The sequence below is a fragment of the Mustela nivalis genome, assembly GCF_964662115.1.
Source record: "Mustela nivalis genome assembly, chromosome: 8".
Classification (NCBI taxonomy): Eukaryota; Metazoa; Chordata; class Mammalia; order Carnivora; family Mustelidae; genus Mustela; species Mustela nivalis.
In genome coordinates this window covers 12,998,662-13,022,762 of record NC_139027.1, presented here as the reverse complement: position 1 = coordinate 13,022,762, position 24,101 = coordinate 12,998,662, and the positions used below count along the sequence as shown (strand labels likewise).

General features: G+C 38.4%; 1 long non-coding RNA gene across 2 annotated transcripts; it reads left to right on the top strand.

Moving 5' to 3' along the window:
* Positions 1–709: 709 nt before the first annotated feature.
* Positions 710–14,203, top strand: LOC309870787. 2 transcript variants are annotated; one of them, XR_014314811.1, is made up of 3 exons: positions 710–882; positions 5,425–5,552; positions 13,909–14,203. It is a non-coding gene; the product is annotated as an uncharacterized lncRNA (long non-coding RNA). The 2 variants fall into 2 exon arrangements; XR_014314812.1 differs by lacking the exon at positions 13,909–14,203 and adding an exon at positions 9,082–9,217.
* The last annotated feature ends 9,898 nt before the right edge of the window (positions 14,204–24,101 follow it).

The window sequence follows — 24,101 nt, the reverse complement described above, 5'->3', positions numbered from 1 at the left end:
TTGTTATTTAAAAAACACAACTAACATTTGCATCTCATCATTGGGCAAGTATTTGTTGTGCATCTACTATATGTTTGGGGCTCATCTAGGCATGGAGAGACAATGGTAAAAACACAGATAAGATCCCAGTTCTCATGAAATGTGTATACTTTTCTCATGTAAAGTGTAAGAAGACAGACAATAAATAAATAACAGCAAATGAAAATTGGTTCCGTTGTTTAGAACGATGAAGGAAATGAGAAGAGTGGTTTGGCAGAGGGTGAGTGAAGATGGAGCCATGTAGACTGAGTGATCAGGGAAGAAATCCCACTAAGGAAGACATACGCCAGCCAGGACTGTTTGGAAAGAGCCTTAAAGAGAGCAGGAGAGTGTTTGTAGGCAGGGAAACCACCTGCAAACATCATATGGCAAGGCCTGGCTTTGCTTCTTCAAGAAACAGAAATAAAGTCCCTGGAGCTTAAGTTTCCAGGAAGAGAGGGTGGAAGATGACTTCAGAAAGGTGTGCAGAGATAAGCTTATATTAAGACCTTTTGGCTCTTAAAACAAAACAAAACAAAACAAACAAACAAACAAACAAAAAAAAAAAAACAGAGGATGGGCATTGTGCCTAGATGACTCAGTCAGTTGTGTCTTGTGTCTGCCTCTTGATTTTGGCTGAGGTCATAATCTCACAGAGTTCTGAGATGGAGCTCCACCCCAGGCTCTGCCACCTGCCTGAGTCTCTCTCTCTCCCCCTCTTCTCCCTCTGCCCCTATCCCAACTCTCCCCCCACAAAAAACAAAACAAAACAAAACAAAACCATTAGCCAGGGTAGGAACTTTCCATTTTATTTCAGGTGCAGCCAAAAGCCACTGGAAAGATTGAAGCCCAGGAGTGACATAGGTGATTTATTATTATTATTAACATATACTGTATTATTTCACCTGGGGTACAGGTCTTCTGAGCGAAATAAGTGACTTAATTTTTGTGTGGAGATCACAATTATTGCCTTGCAGAGAATGGATGGTAGAAATAAGAAGGGTGGGAGGAGGAAAGAACCCGGGAGGTTGTGAATGCCTTGGGCAAGAAGTCATACGGTCTGGACTAGATGATAATAGGGAAGCCTTTGGCGTCCAGGCAGTGGAGACCACAAGCCTCCAACTTGCTGCGACATCAGGTGGTGGGGCCACATTCTGAGACAGGAGTGGTGGGAAGGACCTGACTTAGAAATGTAATATTTCGGGAAAGCCATGTGAACTCAGAGTTGAGTTTGGAAGAGTTTTGGAGAAGAGGTGAACCTGAGCTGGATCTCTAAGAATGGGAAGAATTTGAATATATATTTAATGATGAGTTGCTGAGACTGATGTTAGAGTGTGACTTCACCAACTTCAGCCATAGTGATTTTTTTTTTTTTTTTTGCCATATCCAATGTATTTTTGTGTACTCATATATATGGATTTTTTTGTTTGTTCATTTGTTTGTTTGTTTGGCTTGTTTTGCTATTGTTTTGGGGAGGTATGGGACAGAGCCATGTCACCTTCCTCTTTGCCAACTTTGTCCTCCTCTGACTTGGAGCTGATAGTGTTAGGCACAGAGGAAGCACTCAGCAAAGATTTGTTGAACAAATAACTCTATTAAGATTGTCTAATGGTTTGGATTTCTGGATTTCAACCTCTTGATTCCAATCTGTTGTGGGTTGAATGGTAACTCCCCAAAATATATGTCTCTTCCTAACCTGTAAATGTGAACCTATTTGTAAAAAGGATCTTACAGATGTGATTAAATTAGGGGTCTCAAGATGTGATCATCCTGGGTTGTCTGGGAGGTCCCTAAACCCAAAAACAAGCATCCTTGTAAGAAGAGGAGAAGACCTAGACAGGGAGGGTCATGTGAAAACAGCAGCAGAGGTTGGACTTACGTTGCCACAAACCAAGGAAGACCAGAAGCCAGACGATACCTAAAAGCTGGAAGAAACAAAGAAGGCTTGTCTTCTAGAGCCATTGGAGGAAGCAAGGCCCTGCTGACACCTTGGTTTTGGACCTTTTCTTCCAGAACCATGAAACAATAAATTTCTATTATTTTAAGCCACCAAGTTTGTGATCATTTGTTATGCCAACTCTAGGAAATGAATATACAATCTTTATATCTAGCTCAGTGAAGCATTCAGTGGGGAGCTTCCCTGTCTTGTCTAGCAGGGCTCAGATGAGGGTCCAGTGAGTGAGTGAGGCACCCAGGCCACAGAATTTAAGGAGGCTCTCACTCCAGCATGTGCCAGTCTGCCACCCCTGCAGCCTCAGGGATTATGCATGGGAGGGGGGTTGACGTTTAGAATTCAAGACAAAGTTCCGGGTATATTTTCAGTTTAAGACGGTTGAGGCATTGTGACGAGAATCAAGACACTTCAGTATGCCCCTACAAATAAATGTTCATAGAGAACTCGTTAGAGACAACAAGCCCCCAGGAGACTCTGTTCAGAGGGTTGGCTACAATTCCCAATCATTCAGACACCTCATTTTGAGAAAGGAATAAAGAGAAACAATCTCAGGCTGAATGGTAATTCTGTTAGCCTTCCCCTCGATTCTCCTGGGGTGCCAAACACAGATGGCAAGAAGGAAAACTGGGGAAAATGCAGGAATTTCGGAGTGTGATAAAGAGAAGCCCTGAAAAGTGTTGGATAAAGAGAAATTTATAGACAAGATTCCAGCAAATGCAGGATATCCTCGGCCAGCATGGTTATCAGTCCAAGTGGTGACTTGTCCTGAGTTGTTTTTCCCCCAACCGCTCCCCAATGAAATAGAGTAACTGATTCCTATTGATGCCAATTAACCAGACAAGTAAGCTTCAATGTCTATATTTCTAGATTTTTTTACGAAGTTAGAAATTCCTCTAATTTTCAATGGATCTAGAGTTGCCATTGTTGCAGTTGAAGGGATTTGTATTTTATTAACAGCTACTCAAAAAAAGACATAAGACAAAGATAGACAGTAATACATAAAACGAACTAGATGATCTAATCTCTGATTATTTCATACACGATCTTCAATGCTAATCTTTTCATATCCAACTTCCAAAAGGTCTCCAACTGGATGACCAAGAAGAAATACATCCATTGCCCTCAAGTCCATGATTAAGTGAAAAGAGGGAATTCCCTTATCTTTTGTCTTTTGTTTATTTTTTTCAAGTTCTTGTTTTTATGGAGAGACTTTGTACAAGTCAGTTTTGTCCAGTGATGTGAGTCTTCAAGTTGGCAGTGACCCCTCAGAATGTCTTCTGGAACCAAATTGCTCATATACAGAGGCAGCAATTGAGCCTCGGCCTGAAGAAGTGACTTGCCAAAGTCCTCAGCAATTAAACAAAGGAAGGCTTGTTGGACCCTGTTTTGCCCATATTTTATTACATGTTTTATCAACGTTTTCTTTTAATCTTTTTTTTTTAAGATTTTATTTATTTATTTATTTGACAGAGAGAAATCACAACTAGATGGAGAGGCAGGCAGAGAGAGAGAGAGAGGGAAGCAGGCTCCCCGCTGAGCAGAGAGCCCGATGCGGGACTCGATCCCAGCACCCTGAGATCATGACCTGAGCCGAAGGCAGCGGTGCAACCCACTGAGCCACCCAGGCGCCCCTCTTTTAATCTTTTTTAAGGAGTCCTTTTTTTCTTTTTTTTTTTAAGGTTTTATTTATTTATTTGACAGAGAGCGACACAGTGAGAAAGGGGACACAAGCAAGGGGAGTGGGAGAGGGAGAAGCAGGTTTCCTGCAGAGCAGGGGGCCCTATGTGGGACTTGATCCCAGGACCCTGGGATCATGACCTGAGCTGGAGGCAGAGGCTTAATGACTGAGCACCTGGCCATCCCTTACCAACATTTCTATCTTAAATTTCCTGATAGTCCTATGATGTTGTCATTTGATAAGTGATAAGAACAAGATTCAGAACAAAGTGCATGTTGTCTTACAGCAAGCCTCTTCCTTTGTGGTCTTTCCTCCTCATCCATCGATCTACTCATTAGACATCTGCTCCAATGGAGGACAAACCTTAAGGATGCCTCCATGTTTCCTGCCCCTCTGATATTCACACCCTCGTGCAATGTCCTTCTCTTGAGTGTGGGTGGGAACTGTGACTTATTTCCGAACAATAGAATATGGTAAAGGTGATGAGATGCCACTCACATAAGATTCTGTCTTGCTAGAAGACTGACACTAGAAATGTTCTCCCTTAATCTCAATGCAGGGTGATATATTCTATACCATTTTTTTAAGCTTATGGCCATGAACAGGAAAGATAAGAAAGAGCAGTGACTCCCTCTCCTGTCCCCTGTCCTCAAAGGCTCCTTTCCCTATATCTCACCCCTTTCTCAGACACTTCCAATGGAAATGTCAGGATTGATGACAACCCAGAGTGACACTTCTATTTTCAGCAAGATATGGTCAGAAATGTGCTCCCCTATATCTAGGAGTTCCCTCTCCTTCTCTGGCAGGTGGTATAGAAATTTTGTGGACTGCCCAGAAGTTGGAGTATATGTCTTGTGATAGTTCTGTTGGTGTAGTAGAGTGTACACTTCCACACCTGGTTCCTAAAGTCCCCTGCAAAGTCCTTCAGAGAGAATGGTTTTCAGACAGAATAAAAAGGATCTGATGGAAGACTCCAAGGCCCTGGAAGATGGAGGGATCCTGGGTCCCTAACCTTGTGGAAGAACATCCTTTACAAACCGTCTCACTATGGGATGAGGAAGACCTAAACCTGTGTAGTGTTAATCACTGGGATTTGGTTTGCGTATTACTGTAGTTAGTCTACAGGGAAATTGAATTTTAACTGGTATCAAAGATAATGAAAAAGATAGGACCGATGGATGGAGACCTTTCTCATCATTGCGTGTAGCATTTTTGAGAGCTCCAGGATCCTCAAGTTAAACCTCGGTGAACATATTAGCCCCTGGGGGCTCTGAGGGTAGGAACTATGACATGGATGGAGTCTGTACCCACAAACAGCTCTTTGCCCTCCAGTCTAGGGAGTAACAACGCCAGTGCTCCAACCTTCCCATCAACATGGGCTCTCTCTCCTTAGCAAGCCCATAGTCCAGACTTCCCAGTTCATTTCTAGCTGGTTTCTAGGACTATACTTTTGGGGTGAGGCCCTTTCCAAGGGCTATTATAAACTCTGGGAAAAAGGCCAGAATGTTTCATATTGTAATGGAAAATAATCCTTCCACCCTCAATCTGCACATTTTATTTAAGGTGTGAAAAATGCTTTCCCAGCTTCAGCCAGGAGCATTCAGGTCTCCATGGGGACCTGGGCTGAGAGGGGTGGGGGGCAATGATTAGGTGAGGGAGAAAACCCTCCCTGCAGCAGTTTCCAGAGAAGCAGCAAGCGTGTAGTCAGAGGAAAATAAGACTTGACCTCCAGGCTGGTTCGTATTACATGTCTCCGCCTCACCCTGGTGCCCAGAAGCTCCAGCTCACACTTGGCCCGGGACCAAGGAGCAGTGAATGCAGGGGGACCCCTGGTGTGGACTTGGAGTTTAGAAGATGTAGCGCTGCATTTGGAGGCTGATTGGATCATCAGGCCAAGGGCAGGTGAGAAAAAGGGGACCCGGTCCAGGTTAGCACTTGGGGAGAGTAGACTAACACTCAGACCCTTAGGTTTGAGAGTTGTCAAGGAAGCTAAAAATCAAATCGTTTTCGAAGGGACAAAATAACAGAGTACTTTGGTGGGTGATGTGTGCAGTAGGTGAAGTTTAATTCGTTCACAGTTCTGGATCCTTATGTAAGTACTTCATTATTATGTTTCCTTAAATATTTGTGATTAATATTATACCATTTCCAACAATGGTGTCCTGGTGACTAGATAATTAATTATACAATACTTAAATTTGCAGATAAAGTCCGTCAGATGTAATGATGTGATATTTGTTGGCTACTAACATGGTGATCTTATCCTAGTTCTTTTTAAACATCTTTCAAAATTGTAAATGAATCATTAGTCGTGTTCTAAGAAATTCATTAATTTTTAAAGTATGATTTACTTTAGCATCATTAATTTGCAACTTTGTTTTATTATCTTATGAAGTAACATCGACATTTTCGAATTAATGATCTGGTATTTTTAAAAATATTGAGTATCTGGCTCCAAGTTACAGACCAACTAGTAAAGCTTCCATTGTGATTGTAAGACAACCATAGCCCAGAAAGCTTACTTTACAATTCAAGGTCTACTAGGGAAAAGCAGATCTGGGATTCTCTACTGTAGGACACACTATTTTCCCTGACTTTAGGCAAGCCAGTTAAAACATTAGGGCTTTTACCTCAGAAATGAGTTTTTCTCAAGTCTTCCACATTTACCCCCATCATTCCACATTGATTTTCCTTTTTTATAACATGGGTAGAGCACCCTTCATCAGTTCTTTTCAGTTAGACATTTAATCAGATATTTCTCCAGTGGTCTGTAAACACATCCTCCTCATCTGAGAAGGGCTGACACTTGACAATACCATCCACTACCTACCTACTGCATACCAAGCACTTGCAAGGTATTTTATAGGCATTATATAATTTGATCCTTATTACTAATTTATGGAGGAAAGACTATTAGCTCCATTTTGCAAATGAAGAGGTAGAAAGTCATAGAGATAAAGTTCCTTCCCAGGGACCACATATCTAGCCCATGCTGGGATCCATCATCTCTACAGTGGCATAAGCCACTTGTGTCCAGCTTGATTCCTCTTTTCACCCTACTTTCTCTGCATCTAATCCATCATTTATTTCTTCTGGTTTTTACCTCAAAATAGATCCTGCATCTAAACATCTCATACCATCTCCTTTGTTATGATCCTAATCCAAACCACCTACACTTCTTGATGTAGTCAGAAAATTCATTCTCTACATAATAAACTGACCTTAAAAAATCTTATGACAAAGTCCTAATGGTTCCCCATTTTGTCTTATACATTTTGTCTCCTAGCCTATGATGCCCTGATGACCCAGCCCTTACCTAAATGTTATGTATCAAAATAGAAAATAAGTTTCCCAATTTCAATGGGTATATTTTATTTATGGTTTGTGTTATGGGTGAATTGTGCCCTCCCCTTAAATTCTTGTGTAGAAGTCCTAACACCCTGTACCTCAGAATGTGACTGTACTTGGAGAGAGGGCCTTTAGCAAGGAAATTAATGTAAAATGAGACCATACCAATACTCCATAATTCTCTACAACTGGCATCCCTACAAGAAGAGTAGATTAGGGTACAGAGAACACACACAGTAGGATGATGTCCTCCTATGTGAGGACACAGGGAGAACCAATATGAGATAGATAAGAGGAGATTTATTATAGGAATTGGCTTACATGATTTTAGAGGATGAGAAGTCCCATGATCTGCCACATACAAGCTGAAGAACTGGGAAAGCCAGTGGTGCCATTCAAAGTCCAAAGGTCTGAGACTGGGAGAATAGAGAGTAAGGGCTGATGGTGTTAAGTCCTGAGTGTGAAAGTCCGAGAACCATGAGTACCCACATCTGAAGGAGAAGATGGGTGTCTCCACTAAAGCAGAGAGAGTGAATTCTCTCTTCCTCCACATTTTTGTTGTATTCAGGCCCTTAACCTACTGGATGATACCCTCTAGTGCTGGTGAGAGCAATCTACTTTACTCAGTCTACTGATTGAAATATGAATCTCTTTCAGGGACACTTTTATAGACACACACCCAACAATAATCACTTGACAAGCTGTCTAGGCATCCCTTAGCTCTCTCAGGTTGACACATAGAATTAACTATCACACAGCCCTAGCAAACTAATACACTCAAAAAAACTCTTACCCAGAAGCATTCAGGTCTCCATGGGGACCTGAGTAAGAGGCGGGAGAGAACCTACCCCCTCATTGAAGCATTCATTTTCCCAGCTTCCCTCAAACATGCATGCCCAGCTTCCCTGGCTTCCTTTCTTTCTTGAACTTGTTTAACCCATTCCTGATTTTTTTCCTTAATGGAATGATCTCTCTGGCTGTTGAACTTGGCAAGGGTGCCTTCCTCTTTTAACTCAAGTACCAGTGATACTTTTCACCTAATCCAGTAAGCCTCCCACCACTGTTTTGCTTTTGTTTTCCTTCATAGCACTTTTTACTCTCCAATGTGATTGATGTATTTATTTGATGAACTGTCTCCTTTGACCAGTTTCATAAGAGCAGTGTCTGATTCATAAGTAGAAGCTCATTAAATCTTTGTTCAATGAATGAGTAGATAGGTATGTCTCTAACTCCTTTAAACCTTATTTATCTATATTCCCCTGTCTCAATATAGAGCTTATCACAAAGTAGATTCTCAATAAAAGCCACATAAATTAAACAGGCTCACTAATAAACACTGCATGGATGTTGAATGAATAAAATTAAGAACATGTTTTATATATATATCTCATGCCTATAAGTCTCTTCCTTTATGACTTTGAAGTTGGGAAGAAATATGAACAGAAAGGAAAAAAAATCTGTTCTTAATAAACCAGAATATTGAATTTTTGCCCAGGGTGTCAGGAGATATGTGAGAAAGTGATCTGGAGGGTCACAGAGCCAAACTGAGGTCCTGTCTTAGTCCTTTCCCAGTCACCAACATCATCCCGGAGCATTCCTAGAACAATTTGCCTATCTCTGTTTAAAATTGGAAATTGATTAATTCCTTATTTCTAGTATAAAAAGGAATCTGAACTCTAGAGAAGGCCATCAATATGTTCAAATATCTTAAAGCACCAGATTGAAGATAAGACCATATGCTGTAGCCATATCCCCAGGCCACTTTAACTTCTGTGAGAACCACTACTTTGCTACTGACTTCAATCCTTTGTTTCAATTATCCATTCAATTAGAAGACAAATTTGATATACTCAAGTTTGTAGAATGAAAAAAAAAAAGTGACAGACTGGATAGATGGTCACCATTCTTGCTTCCCCTTCTGGGCACACAGGCAAATCACATTTCCTGGCTCTAATTTAGAAAAGATCAGTCCCCAGTACTAGTTTTTGACCATAGAATGTGAGTAGAAGTGTCATGTGTCACTTCTAGATTGAGACAGTCAAGGACTTTGCAAAATCTTCTCTCCTATTTCTTTTTTCCATAGGGATTTTAGAGACCAAGTGTAGATGGTTGCCATTCCTTAAGTTGGAAGATATCTGGGCCCCAAAATGACTTCATGGAACAGAAACTAAGGCCAACAAGCATTAGAATATTTCACATCGGCAAGAAAAATACTTCCATTATCAATATTATTATACTATTATTACTAATAATAGTATTATTCTATTATTAATGTTACTTCTACTATTTTGAGTCACTGACATTTTGGTATTGTTTGTTATAGCAGCTTTATGGTACATGTTCTTAATAATATAAATAAAGGGACTTAATAGGATTCCTTGGGTTGATTCTGGTCAGTGTTTAGGATTATGGATATTTTTATTTCTGGATATATTGAGAATTATCAATGAAAGTGTCTTATTATTATGAGTAATAGCAACTTAATGAACCATGGTGTTAAATGTTTTGGAATACAGTAAGATTATGTTATCTCTCAAATTTTTAATTTAATATTTTAACCTTATATGCATAAGTCCATATTGATTTAACATATATTATGAATGGGATCCTGATCACCTTGAAGTCATGGAGAAAATGCATTCCCTGGTTGGAGGAAGGGAGATAATGACTTTAAGATTTTAAGAAGTAAGGCATACAGTGAAGATGGACAGGAAATGCTGTCCTAGCCCGTTAGACCTCCTAAAGGGTTACCATAGTCCAGGATACATCCACATACTGATGCCAGCAACATGAGGGAAGCTCACACTTAGGTGACTCTGTAGTTCATCTGATACTTCTCTTCTCCCTCAATGAGTTCTATGATTACCACGAATCAGTTGTTTCTTTTCTCAAACCTGTTTATATTGTGAGTAGTAATAGCAGGTAGCTGCATCTGCTATTATACTTATATAATGTAATTAAGGGTTATATAAAAGGGTAAAATAACAATAGAAAAAGCAAATTTTTGTTTCAATGAAAACTAGATAAAGGAAAGTTACTGAAAAAAACTTTAGTTGAATTTGGTATCTTTAAGGCAAATGTCAAAGAGAATGTGTGTATGTCTGCATGGGTGTGTCTGTTGGGTGGAATTATATCATTTAAATTTCCCTGTGTAATAGACCAACAAAGATGTTATACATTAAAACAACAACTAATTATTTAGCAAATTATTCTGCAAGTCAATAATTTGATTTGGTCTAAGTAACATTTCTTCTGGGTCAGGCTGACCGATCATGGGTGGTCTTGTTTATGTAGCCACAATTTGCTGGTGAGTTGACTGAAGACAGTCCAAATGACGGGAGCCCCTCCCTGGATGGTCTTGATCTTTTATCCTCCACGTGCTAGCCCAAGGTGTTACATGAGGCTTCGAGGTACCAAAAACATCAGGAAGATAAGCCTTAATGCACAAGTGCCTTTCAAGTCTGTTCACATGTTTGTTGCTTATTGTGCCATTGGGTAATCCAAATCATACATTTTAGGCCTTTCATCAGCTTGAGACATGAATATTGAAAAAATGAGAATGAATCTGGGATAGAACCACAATTATCCCACCATAAGAGCAATAATCATAAGAGTTCTTCACTTAAGTCATTATACAGGTGTTTTTGAATTTCTTGTTCCATTTTAAAGAAACCAAAAAATCCTGAATGTCATAGATAACATGACAATACTTAATGTAAAAAGATATGTGTGTGTATATATGTGTGTGTGTGCGTGTGTGTGTGTGTGTTGTGCAACTGTGTGCTATTATATACATTAATATAATACATAATAACAGAAGTAACATAATAGAAGTGACTTTCAATAATAATATATACTTAAGATATATGTATACATATATGTAGTACATATAATTTTATTAAATAACTTCTATACCATCACACAATTAAAAGATATAATTCAAACTGGGGAAATATATTCACCAAATGGGAAAGGCAGTGGTTTACAGCTCTTACTGTAATATGTAATATGGCCTTACCAAATTAATATTTTACACTTTCTGTATTTAGTTTTTAAAATTATGATAGTAATTAGTTGTTGTTGAAGAAATTTATGTTATATATATATACAAATGCAACATAAATCAATCCTTTACCATCTTAATATTTATATATATATTAAAATACTCCCAATTGTTTTTTATTAAAATTCAATTATATTATACGTATTAGTCAGCCAATCACTTTTTCTGCTTGAAAATATATCATAACTACTCCTACAAGTCAGTAATATAGAACTGCTACTTTTTTCTAGAATTTTTACATATACATGCATTTTATATGAATGGCACCATTTCCACATGTTCATTTCATTTATTGTGATAAAATATGTATAGCCTAAAATTTACTATCTCGCCATGTTTAAGTGTACATATAGCTCAGTACAATAAGTACACTCTTATTGCTACACAACCATCATCACCATCCATCTGCTGGACAAGTTCCATCTTATAAAACTAAAACTTTGTACTCATCAAACAATAATTTCTCCCTCCAAGCTCCCTGTTGCCCCTGGCAACCACTATTCTACTTTGGGCCTCTATGATTTTGACTCCTCTAAATATTGCACATATATGAAATCATGAGTATTTGCTTTTTGTTTTCTGAGTTTTTCTGTGACTGACTTACTTCTCTTAGCATAAGGTCCTCAAGGTTCATCATGTTACAACATATGTCAGAATTTCCTTCCTTTGTAAGGCTGAATAACATTCCATTGTATGTATATATCACATTTTCCTCATCCATTCATCTGCTGAAGGACACTTTGGTTGCTTCCCCATTTTAGCAATTGTGAATAACGCTGTTCTGAGCATGGCTGTACAAATATCTCTTTGAGACTCTGCTCTCAATTCTTTTCAATCTACCTATAAGTGAAATTTCTGGATTATATAGTAATCTCATTTTTAATTTTTTGAGGCCGTCATACTTAATTTTGGAATTCAGCATTTTTACCAAAATATATATGTTTATTTGTACATGTATGGTTTTCCCTAATTCTTTTTAATCTGTGATGTAAGAACTTTTTTACTATAAGGATTTCCCCATTTTTTTGTTTAATTACTTTTTCCTTCTATCCATCATTTATTACCCTCCAGGAATTCTGATATTCACACATTAATGCTTTTGATTTGTTTTAAAACTTGTCTTTTCCTGCATAGCTTCTTTTTGTATCTTTGGCTTATACTCGAGATATTTCTCCACTGGATAAAATGAAGCCTCAGCCATTACATGCTTTCTTTCAAGGTATTCTACAACATTTAAAAAAAAAAATCAATCACTTCAACTTTTTAACCTTTTTCAAATTATTATTTATTTCATTCAACAGTTGTATTTTTATGAGTCTGTTTCTGGTAAATACAATAAACCAGTATAAACTAAATTACACTGCAGTGAAAATGCCAGGGTATTTCTCTCTCATTATATTAGGTTTAGCATGATCTAGCGGAAGGCTCTGCTTCTCACAGCGATTCAGAAACAAGAGTAACAGAGGCTCCCCTCTCTTAAACTGTCCCTCCTTTAGAACAAGTCTCCAAGATTTGCCACAGCAGAGTAAAAAGAGAAAGAGAGAACTATGCAAAGCTAAATCAAATCTTTCGCTTCCATGTTATTGGCTAGATATGGCCACAGGGCTCCACCTAACTGCATAGAGGCAGAGAAGCCCAGATTTCCATGGGCTCAGAGAGGAAGGAGAACCTGTTATCAATAAGCACTAACAATGTCCAGCTCTGAAACTTCAGACTAAGAATGGAGAATCAGGCAGATTGGGGAATATATGGATATTGATAATGGAAATAGTCACAAATCTATTCAAGGGTTTATGTAGGATAGAAGATATATTACAAACTATTTATGTATAGTAAAAAATCAGATCTGAAAAAAAGACTAAACTAGAAGGGTAGTAAAGCTACAAATATTTTAAAATAATAAAATAGTATGAAACCATAGTTTTTTCTAAGAATCTTTAATGAAATGGTAAAAAGGTTTAGTATTTACTGTTAACTGACAAAAAAATTTGTTTTCCATACAATACCAATTTTTATTTTAAAACATATACAGTATGGGAGAAAAGTTATACAATATTAATTGTAATTGTCTCTGTCTACATGCTTACTCATTTCTGTGTCTTCTGGTTTCTTTTATACTAATTTGTTACATTTCACATTTTCAATGATGAATTTCTTTTAGAATGGAAAAAATACAATGCTTTAAAAAAAAAAACTAAGAATTTCCTAATAGTGTATCTTAAGTACACATATATCAACTAAAGTCAACATTTAACTGTTAATTTCCATATGGTAAAGGACAATTCTGGCAATGTTATTAATTACTGCTTAGCATTTTTCTCACCATTTATTCAATTATGGTTATTGTTATTTGTGTCTGCAGTAATTCAATAAAAATATTTTTATGACAAAAATGCAAGAATATATCCCATAAGGATATTGGTAGAAATGCTATTAGGTTGTTGAATTATGTGACTTTTTCTCTATTTAAAAAATTCTTATTATATGTTGTTGTGCATTTACAATGAGTCAAATTTTATTTGGAAAAAAAAATGGTAAAACAGATCTTCCTTGACTTATGATGGGATTTATGTCTGGATAAGCCCTTCATAAGTTGAAAATAAATCAGAGAAAAAATGCCTTTCCTATACCTAACCTACTAAACATCATAGCTTAGCTTGGCACTAACTTAAATGTGCTCAGAACACTTCCATTAGCCCACAGTTAGGCAAAATCATCTAAGATGATGTCTAATTCATGATAAACTGTAGTCTATTGAACACTGTGCTGCAAATGAAGAACAGAGTAGTTGTATGGGCCCAGAATGATTGGCAAGTATATATGTTGTTCACCCCTGTGATCGTATAGCCAACAGGACCTGTGGCCACCACCACCATCCTGGTTCGCAAGAGAGGATCACACCATGTATCTCCAGCCATGGAAAAGATCCGAATTCAAAATTCAAAACACGATTTCTCCTGAATGTGTATAGCTTTCACACTACTGTGAAGCCAAGAAATAGTAAGTTGGACCACCATTAAGTCCAGGACTGTCTGTGTTTGGACAGGTAATTGCATTTAGCCAGGAGATAATCTTTATTAGAAATATTCTACCTAAACAAAATATAGAATTCTCAACTCTAAAAGAAGTCTAGAATCATCAAATTCGTATAATAAATTACCCTAATGTTATCCTTAGATGTTTAATTAGTTAATTAATTCAGGTTTTCAATATTCCACCAATATTTATTAAGTGACTATCTCTGTGGCAATCCTAGTACTAGGGATTGGCTTTTTAAAAATGTATTAAGACAAAGTCCATGCCTTTGGGGACCTCATAGCCCAGTGGGGGAAAGGGGCAGATAAAATGACAAATAATTGCAAACTACTATGCTCAAATGCAAATATATACTAAACAGAGACTAGAGAAGGAACAAAGAAGCAAGCAAGGCGGAGCTTGGGGGAGGAGAGAACTGTAAAGAAATTATTCCAGGATGGGGCACCTGGTGGCTCAGTGGGTTAAAGCCTCTGCCTTCCCTGGGTTATGATCCCAGGGTCCTGAAATTGAGCCCTGCATTGGGCCCTCTGCTCAGCAGGGAGCCTGCTTCCTCCTCTCTCTCTGCCTGCCTCTCTGCCTACTTGTGATCTCTCTCTGTCAAATACATAAATAAAATCTTAAAAAAATAAAAAATAAAATAAATTATTCCAGGGGTTAGAGGATAGGGTGGGGCCAGAGAGCTTTTCGCTTAAGCTGCAATTGATATCAGGCTTTGAGTGATATTTGTTGGAGAGTCCTTAGTTCCAGAAATTTCCAGAAAGAACCATAGATTAAAGATTTTGAAAAACAACAAAATTTTCCCGTCTTTCTTAATTCAACTAATACGTACAGCTAATAACTTGTTTTGAAAGAGGCAGAAACATGAGTCACCTGGAATTAGACCCACAGAGTGGACATTCCCAAAACACCAGCTACTTTGCATCTCATTATCTATTCTGATTTAGGGGGGGAAAAATCTCCAAATTCTAAGATAAAAGATATTTAAACACTGCCAACCTCAGAAGGCGTCAGGAAGAAGGCTATGCCTTTCTTTCACTAAACTGGAGGCAGCCCTCAAGACCCTTGACTCACCTCAGACAGTGAAGGCTTTCTGGCAAACGTGCCTGCATTAGGACATGGGAGTGAGGGATGTTGGGACCCCTTGGCTTCCACTCCCCTCGGTGACAAGTTATTTTCTTGAACTTATTGCATTTAAAGATGTTCTTTCTTATCATTTGTAGAAAATTTTACAACAGCCAAAGAGAAAGTGTCTTAGACTCCACATTCATCAATAGCTTGCTTACATGGAAAGTTGTATTTTATAAAAGGTTGACTCATGTGTTTATGTAAGCATATCTAAGTGTTCATGCTGTCCAGTGTGGCAGCTCACGATAAATCTTTTGAACAAATGGTTTTTTTTTGCATTTCTACACATGTAACACATAGAGTTGCAACTGAACTAATAATTTACATTTTCAGATGTTTCGTCTTTCCAAGCTAATTGACTTCCTGAGCTGGGACTCTGATGAAATCTGCTGAGCCAAATTCTCCCAGTGCCAAAACTACTCCCTAGTAGGGTGAGACCCATTTGGAAGTTGCATTAAAACTTCTTAAGGCTTCCAGGCAATGACTGTTTCAAGCAGGGCTCAAAGCTGCATTAGAAAAGTCAATATATCTTGAAACAGAAATATTTTTTAACGTAAAATGAAAGCATGTATTAACTTTTTAAAATGATGAACTGGAAATGCTCCTCTAAAGAAGAGAGGGATTAGTCAGATTTTTCTAGTATAGACTACACATCTACACATTTGTGTGATTACCAAACTGGACAAGCTAATTGAAAAGTAAGCTAAAAAGTGGGGAGGGGGTAGTAATTAAAACTCTATTTTTTTTTAAATCATTTATATGTTTATTTTAGAGGTAGGGAGGAAGAGAGAGAGAAAGAGAGAGAGCAGGGGAGGAGCAGAGGGAAAGGGACAAGTACACCCTCACTCTGAGTGTGGAGCCAGAAGTGGGATTCAGTCCCTTGACCCTGATGATTATGACCTGACATGAACTAAAATCAAGATCAGACACTTAACCAACTGAGCCACCCAGGCACCCCTGAACTCTTTGTATTCAATTTCATTGCTTTAAAATTTAAACACCTTCCTCAAGAAAAAGCAATTTCCCCTAAAGTACAGAGTCAATCACTATGGTCCTAAAGGATTCATGTTAGGAATGGAATGAAAAAAAGTAAAAAAAGATTAAAAAAAGCAATGTAGAATAGTGGGGATGTGCATATTTTTTAGATATCATTCTTACCACTTCCCAGCTATATGTTTTTCGGGAAATTTCTTAACCTCTCTGAGCCTCAATTTCTAAACTGGTAAAATAGAAATCATATTTAGTGATGTCATATATATAAAGGACTTATGTGAATAAATATTTAAAAAGCAGTAGCTAAGGGTTTATCTTTTTAAGCACTTAAACTTAAAAAATCATTACTTCAAATTTAAATCTGAAAATACTTTATGTGCATTTGTTCCTTCATAAGGAAGAGATACTCATATAATTTAACATTTTTAAAATAACTCAATAGCTTGTTGGACCTTGCTCTTTTCAAGATTGCAAGCCTGGATTCTTGCACTAAATAACCCTTATATTGAAATTTAGCTGTGCTTGCTTTATATTGTTTAAAAATGTTCTTACTAGTCATAATGTGGCCTGAAAGAGCCTTTTTTTTTTTTTTTTCAAAGCAGATCCAATCTTGTATTGAAAGAATGGGATGGGCACAGGGAAAAAACCTAGATATTATATGATGAATTTTAGAAATTTTCTAATTAAAAATATTTGGGAAGGAAATAAGTCATCTAATGATAGAGCAGCTGGAATTTAAACTTTCCAAAGTTTAAATTATACTCCAATCCTCCAACTGAAAGAAAATATCACTATCAAATAAATGGTCTTAATGGAGTTACCATACATATTCCTCCAATAGTGACTCAGTATTTTACACTGAAGTGGGTATTTATAAACAAAAGACCCAGCCCTTGTTCTTTCTAGCCCTATCAAGTTTTTATCTGGAAAATCATACATTTCTGTATTTTCTATTTAACCGTTTCTTAAGACTACATAGGATGATGGACTTAACAATTTAAAGAGAGAATGAAACAATTTTATTTTTTTACTTTGCTTTTCTAAATATAAAATCCCTATAGATCTCTTATGATGACAATTTGCCCCAATAAACTTATTTCCAAAAGAAGGGATTTTCCTTACATTTTCCAATGATTTAATCAGAGTACATTGGCGTATTCACTCCTGGAAGAGCCAGGAAAATCTATATGGATTATTTCAATGCCACAGAAATGAAAACTAGGAGGTACTTAGAGCATTTTACAATGATTTACTCACTCTGTATGACAAAATTTTCCAACTTTAAAATTAGCTGAAAATAATTTAATTTCAAGATTTTATTGAAATGCAAAGACAGATTTTCTCAGTGGCCAAAAGACATGGCCAACTGGAATTACAGAGCCCAGAGAGTGTGTGTGCTTTAATACCCTTAGACCACTGAGTTTTTGTTTAGAGTTTCCTGCTAATTTCCTCCCTTTTAACAAAGACGCAGATCTGGGCACCTTGGTGGCTCAGCCAGGTGAGAGTCTGACTCTTGATTTCACCTCAGGTCATGATCTCAGGGTCTGGGATCAAGCGCTGTGTCGGGCTCTGTGCTCAGTGGGGATTCTGCTTGAGATTCTCTCTCTCTACCCTTCCCTACCGTACTCTCTCTCTCTCTCTCTGTGTGTCTCTCAAATGGATGGATAAATCTTAAAACAAACAAACAAAAAAACAAGGAAGCAGATCAAGGTAAGTTAGTGTTGAAACATAAACTAAGCAAAGAACATTCTAATTATCCTGAGAAACAGAATTCAACTCTCTCCTTTTCCCCAAGAAGCTAGAAAGTCACTGCATTGAGGGAGTCTTAGAAACTGCTAGTAATATCTACGATTAACTATTTTGCTTTGTGGCTTTGCCGTGAGCCTAACTGTTTTCTACCAGCCCAGGATTTTGGTCCTGAGACCTCTTTTTTTTTTTTTTTTCCTCAAATACACACACACACACACACACACACATACACATACATATACATATACATATACATACACGGTGGGGGGGGGCAGAGAATCTTAAGCAAGCTCCATGCCTAGTGTAGAGCCCAGTGCAGGGCTCAATTTCACAACCCTGAGATCATGACCTGAGCCTAAACCGAGCTGGACATTCAACAGACTGAGCCACCCCAGGACCTTGGTCATGAGACCTTTTTAAACATTACTTATATAATGGCAAATGTGAGAGCCTTCATCAGCAGGAGTCCAATCGCAAGACGGGAACCACACTGTAATTTGCATAGGAAAAATCTAATAGAATTAATAGCCATAACAAGGGATTGAAGTAATGAAGAATTAGCTCATAAGAAATAAAAAGAACTCTGAAGAACACAGGAATCACAGCTATAGGGGGAAACCACTATCTGTAGAACTCCAATAGGGGGCCAGAGCAAGACCCTCCCACCCATACCCCGAAGGCTGAGATCCAGTCCTTGTGGAAGGGCATGGTCAAGGCTCACAGGGTGGCAGCTGAGTTCCCGTGGGGCATACCGATCTGCTCTCCAGGGAAAGTGACTTTCTGGGGGCGCTGTGCTATAAAATCCCTCGAGGGGATCACTTGGGAAAGCAATAGGCTGCTGAAGGCTAATGGTTGCTGGTGTGCTCCAGGCTGCAGGGGTCAGGAGCCGCACATATTCCCAGAGCCAGGGACGGGCAAATCTGTGCCCCACAAAGGCCAGCCACAAGGAAAAGTGTGACTGACAGGGCGGGAGTGATGCAAGAGTCACTGAGAGAGTCAGCTGAGAGAGCACACTCAAAGCAGGGGTTACTCCTTCTTCCTGCAATATCTGACGAAGATTTAACATTACACTAGATAGCAAGAGAAAAAGGATTTCTCCATATTTTCACAAAAGAGAATGGTGGCTGAATTTGGAGCTGATAGGCTGGCAAAGAACTCAAAGAAGCAGCAGCTGTGATGCTGTGCTGGGAGCCAGGTTGCCCTCACCATGGGTAAGAGAGACCTGGTGTCAAGGAGTCCTTATGCCTATGGCTAGAAGGCATTTTCAAAAGTTTAGGTTCTTGGGTGCCTGGGTGGCTCAGTGGGTTAAGCCTCTGCCTTTGGCTCAGGTCATGATCTCAGGGTCCTGAGATCGAGCCCCACATCGGGCTCCCTGCTCAGCGGGGAGCCTGCTTCCCCCCCTCTCTCTGCCTGCCTCTCTGCCTGCTTGTAATCTCTCTCTGTCAAATAAATAAATAAAATCTTTAAAAAAAAAAAAAAAAGAAAGAAAAGTTGAGGCTCTGAGGGGCACCTGGGTGGCTCAGTGGGTTCAACATCAGCCTTCAGCTGGGGTCAGGATCTCGGGGTCCTGGGGTTGAGCCCCATGTCAGGTTCCCTGTTCAGCGGGGAGACTGCCTCTCCCTCTCCCTCTGGCCCTTCATCCTGCTCATTCTCTCTCTGTTAAATAACCCAAATCTTTAAAAAAATGTTGAGACTCTGAGACTCCCTTTTTCACCCTGTGCCATTGAGTTATTACTATGATTTTCCTTGACTTCTTCTCTGCTCTCTTTTGTAAATCCCAGAACCTCTATCAGGAATAAACATGTTCAGGGGAGGGCACTGCACAAACAACATCCTGCTTGGGTTTGTTGTAGGGAGGGGAGAAAATATATATATATATATATATATATATATATATATATATATATATATATATATATATAATGTTCCTATTCTGTGTCAGCCTTTCTGGTAGGTACTTTCATGTCTTATTTTATTTTAAATTTAAAGAATGTAGGTATTTCCTCCCCATTTCATAGAACATAATTAATATGGTCAAAATTACTCAGCTATTAACCATCTGTTTAATACTTTATATGAATGTAAACTTGCAACTTTTGGAAAGTTGTAGAATCTTTAGATGCATCAATGTCATCTTTAGAATAATGGAATAGTAGGGTCTGTAGTAGTAGTATTGCTTTCATAAGAAGAAACAGATGAAAAGAAAGGTACCCCAGGCCACAAAATGTTAAAGCACAAAGCTGGAATTTCAACACAGTCTTGTGAAAATTCAAGGCCCATTTTCTTAACACCATGCCATGCTTCCTTTTAGGCTACAAAATCTTTTTAAATTTTATTTTTAATTTAATTTAATTCCAATTAACTGCTTATAAAATTTCCTTTAGACCAAGTATTTGTGAGGAAAACAAATTTTGCATTACCATGAAGATGGAAGCTTACTCAAAAAGGCAAAAATTTTTTCCCTGTATTTTTTCAGATAAAAAGAAAAAAAGAAACATCTAAAATCTAAAAAATATATGGGCACCTGGGTGGCCATGCCACCAGGCAGTCGAGCGACTGCCTTCGACTTGGGTCATGATCCTGGAGTCCCAAGATCAAGTCCCACATTGGGCACCCAGCTCCATGGCAAGTCCGCTTCTCCGGCTGACCTCTCTCCTCTCAAGCTCTCGCTCTCTCTCAAATAAATAAATAAATAAATAAACAAATAAAATCTTTTAAAAAATAAAATCTAAAAATTGTAAACTTTAAAATTCTGACCTGTAATTAAGTTAAATTACTTAACTTAAAAAAAGAATTCTTTACTTGATAGAATATTCAGTATGGGTTTTCTTTAAGCAACCAAATGTTTTAGTGCATTAAAAACACTATAGTTGACACACTTTGATTAGAATAGCATTTCCCATGGATACTTTTAGCAGTTTAGAATACTGTTATATGTATGTGCCCATGTGCATAAAATCACTGCATTAGCTTGAGGGTTATAGGTAATTTGTAAATGCCATGCATAATTAATTATAAAAACATAGTAAATTGGACATAGTTCTTGGTTTATGCCTCAATACAGTGATGGAGTCAGACCAAATCAATGGTTTCCAAACTTGGGTGCCCTGCAGAACCCTTTGTATACCTACCACATGGAGCAGTGAGCAGGGATTTTTTTCAGTTTTTTTTCTTTCAGTCACTTAGTTAACAAATAATGGGCTTGAGTTGGAAGCCAAATTGTCCAGTACCAGAGCTCTTTTACTCTACGATGTTTGTCTCTCCCCAAAATATCAACGCACTGTTAGTTTTATCATTTTAGCACACATGTTGCCACTGCTCCAGTGCCTAACAGTGCCAGACATCAATCTTGGCTGTCTTTATATTCCCACTCAAGAGAGTCTCCTGCGAAATACCCTCCCATTCCTGCTTCCACTCATCTAAAAATTCTATCTTTTCTTTAGCTCTGCCTCCTTCCACAGAGCTGCATGGCTACTTCTAATCTCAAGAATCTCTTATCTCTGGATGGCTTTGGTCGTACTAATACAAAACATTTCCTTTTTGATTTGAATTATTATTTTTATTGGTCATTATTCTAGCTTTTTGCATCTTGTATTCTTAACATGAATTCTATTTTTAACATGAAACCTTTATTTTTAGATATTTTTTCATGCCCTACGAAAAGGCATATAACACATGGAGGGTCAAGAGAAAGTATATTTACTCAGGTGCTCAGTAAACACATATTGAAAGAATGTTATCTAATTGTCAATTAATATTCTCGGCTATGGACACATAAGAAACACCATACTCGGGCCCCTGGGTGACTCAGTGGTTTAAGCCTCTGCCTTCGGCTCAAGTCATGATCTCAGGGTCCTGGGATCAAGCCCACATCAGGTTCTCTGCTCAGAAGGGAGCCTGCTTCCCTCCCCCTTTCTCTGCCTCCCTCTCTGCCTACTTGTGATCTCTGTCTGTCAAATAAAAAAATTAAATTAAAAAAAACCATACTCAGTACAAACATCATTAATTTAGTTGTGGTTCGAACAACAATGACTGAATGTCAGCTATGTGCCAGCCATTAAGCATAAAATGCTACTATGTATAAATGTGTAAGTCATAAATAGATTGAAGAACCCCAGGCAGATTAGCAGATGAGGCAAGCACCTAAACTGACAGCCAAACGTATGAAGAAGGGGTGGTAAGAGGAATTTCCTAGGCCTGACTGTTAATCATTTTCAGGGTACAGGGCAGGAAACAGATTAGGACCATGCCCAGGATTTTCATCTAAGGCTCCAGACGACTCTTATTTGATGATGGGGTATATAGAAAGAACAGCAGGGTAATTAGATTGATCATGAATTGAATTGAAGCAATGTTGAAGATAGGACCCCGAGAATATTCTTGAGGCAGGTGGATAGACAGACCTGAAGCTTCCTGGAGACGTAAGTCCAGACATATCCATTTACTCTGTGGATAGTAGTTAAAATTGTGCATGTGGATGAGTATATGTAGGAAGAGAAAACAGGATGGAAGGGAAGTAAACCTCTTTGGGACCCAAGAGAACACCAGTATTTAAGCAACAGGTATCAATTATACCCAAATAAGGCTAGATCAAGGAAGGAGACAGGTGAAGAAGGAATTGGCAGAGAAGGAGACTAAGAAGGAATTCTAAAAATAAGTCCTTAGACATTTGTCCTTCTTATTCCACACAACAGATGTTAAAACTTTTTGTCATTCTTCTCAATAGGGACACTACATTTGTACAGCTCTAGGGGGTACCATTGATGTAATATATGTGAATGGACCCTTTAGGGACTGTGGAACTCTGTGCTGGGATGGCGCCCCGGGTCCCTTTTCCATTTGACCATTTGACCTCTTCATCCTCTACGATGAAGCATATGACACGTGGAGGGTCATGGATGGCTCAGTTGGCTAAATGTCTGGCTTTGGCTCAGGTCATGGTCTCAGGGTCCTGGGATTGAGCCCCACATTGGACTCCCTGCTCAGCAAGGAGGCTGCTTCTCCCTTTCCACACCCATCTCCTCTCTGCCCCGCACTCATGCTCTCTCTCAAATAAATAAATAAAATCTTAACAGAAAAAAAGAGTGATTTCCTTGCTCCCTTACCTCCCTTTCACTATTACCTCAAAACCTTCACCCACCCTAAGCCTAAAGGTCCTCTTGTTCGTTTGTGTGTCATGGAAGCTCGCTCCTCTGTTAACGCTCTCCTGATGATGTTGTCCAGGCCCACACTCAGCTTGAACAGAAATTTTATAGAAATGTATGAAAAAAATGCAATGGCAATACACCCCCTCACAGTCATTTCTGCAAAGGTGTTTTTGTCAATTCATTTAGGATTTGCCAGGACTAGGGGATATTTCATCTACCGTAAAAATAAAACATTCAAAGGTATCATCAAATAGAGAACTTTGTACGTGCTCTAAATGAAAAGATGTTCCCCTAAAGATGCAGCCCTTACTGCCTAGTGTAAAATGCTTGTAGCTTTTATTATGTCTTAGATGAAAAACATGTTTTACCACATACCAGAGTAACAGACGTCAACTCACTTTTCAAATTGGGAACAGCTTTTCATTTTGTTCTATTCAACAATTTCTGGGTCCTAATTCAACCCTTCCCCCCCTCCCCACTACCTCCCACTATGATGCATTTGTCTTTTCTCGAGCAAAACAGTGTCACAAACTGCTTTTTCAAATGGCAAAGGCAACATGTACAAGGTGACAGAAGGGGAATTTTCAAGGTAAGAATCTCCCGTGCTCTCTCCCCTTCCATTTAGGAAGAATAAAAGAGGAGACCTTGATGATGAAATATTTACTACCTTAACATTGCTGATTGAACACAATCCACAGGAAACCCTGATACCCAGGGTAGTAGATCAGAGAGGAGGAAATCATGTGGCTGGAGAGCCAAATTTTGATTTCTAGCCTCCTGTGCAAGAAAAAAAAAAAAAAAAAAAAAAAAAAAAACAGCTGCTATGCTGCCCAAACCCAAAATGAAGTATTTGTCACAGTCCTCTTCCAAGTGCCACTTCTTTATTTACTGATGATTAGTAAAACAAGTTCATTATTTTAAAAGTTTAAATAAATTGAAAGCTTAAATGCAATTTTAGATGGTTAGTGATTGATACAAAAATTTGGGCAT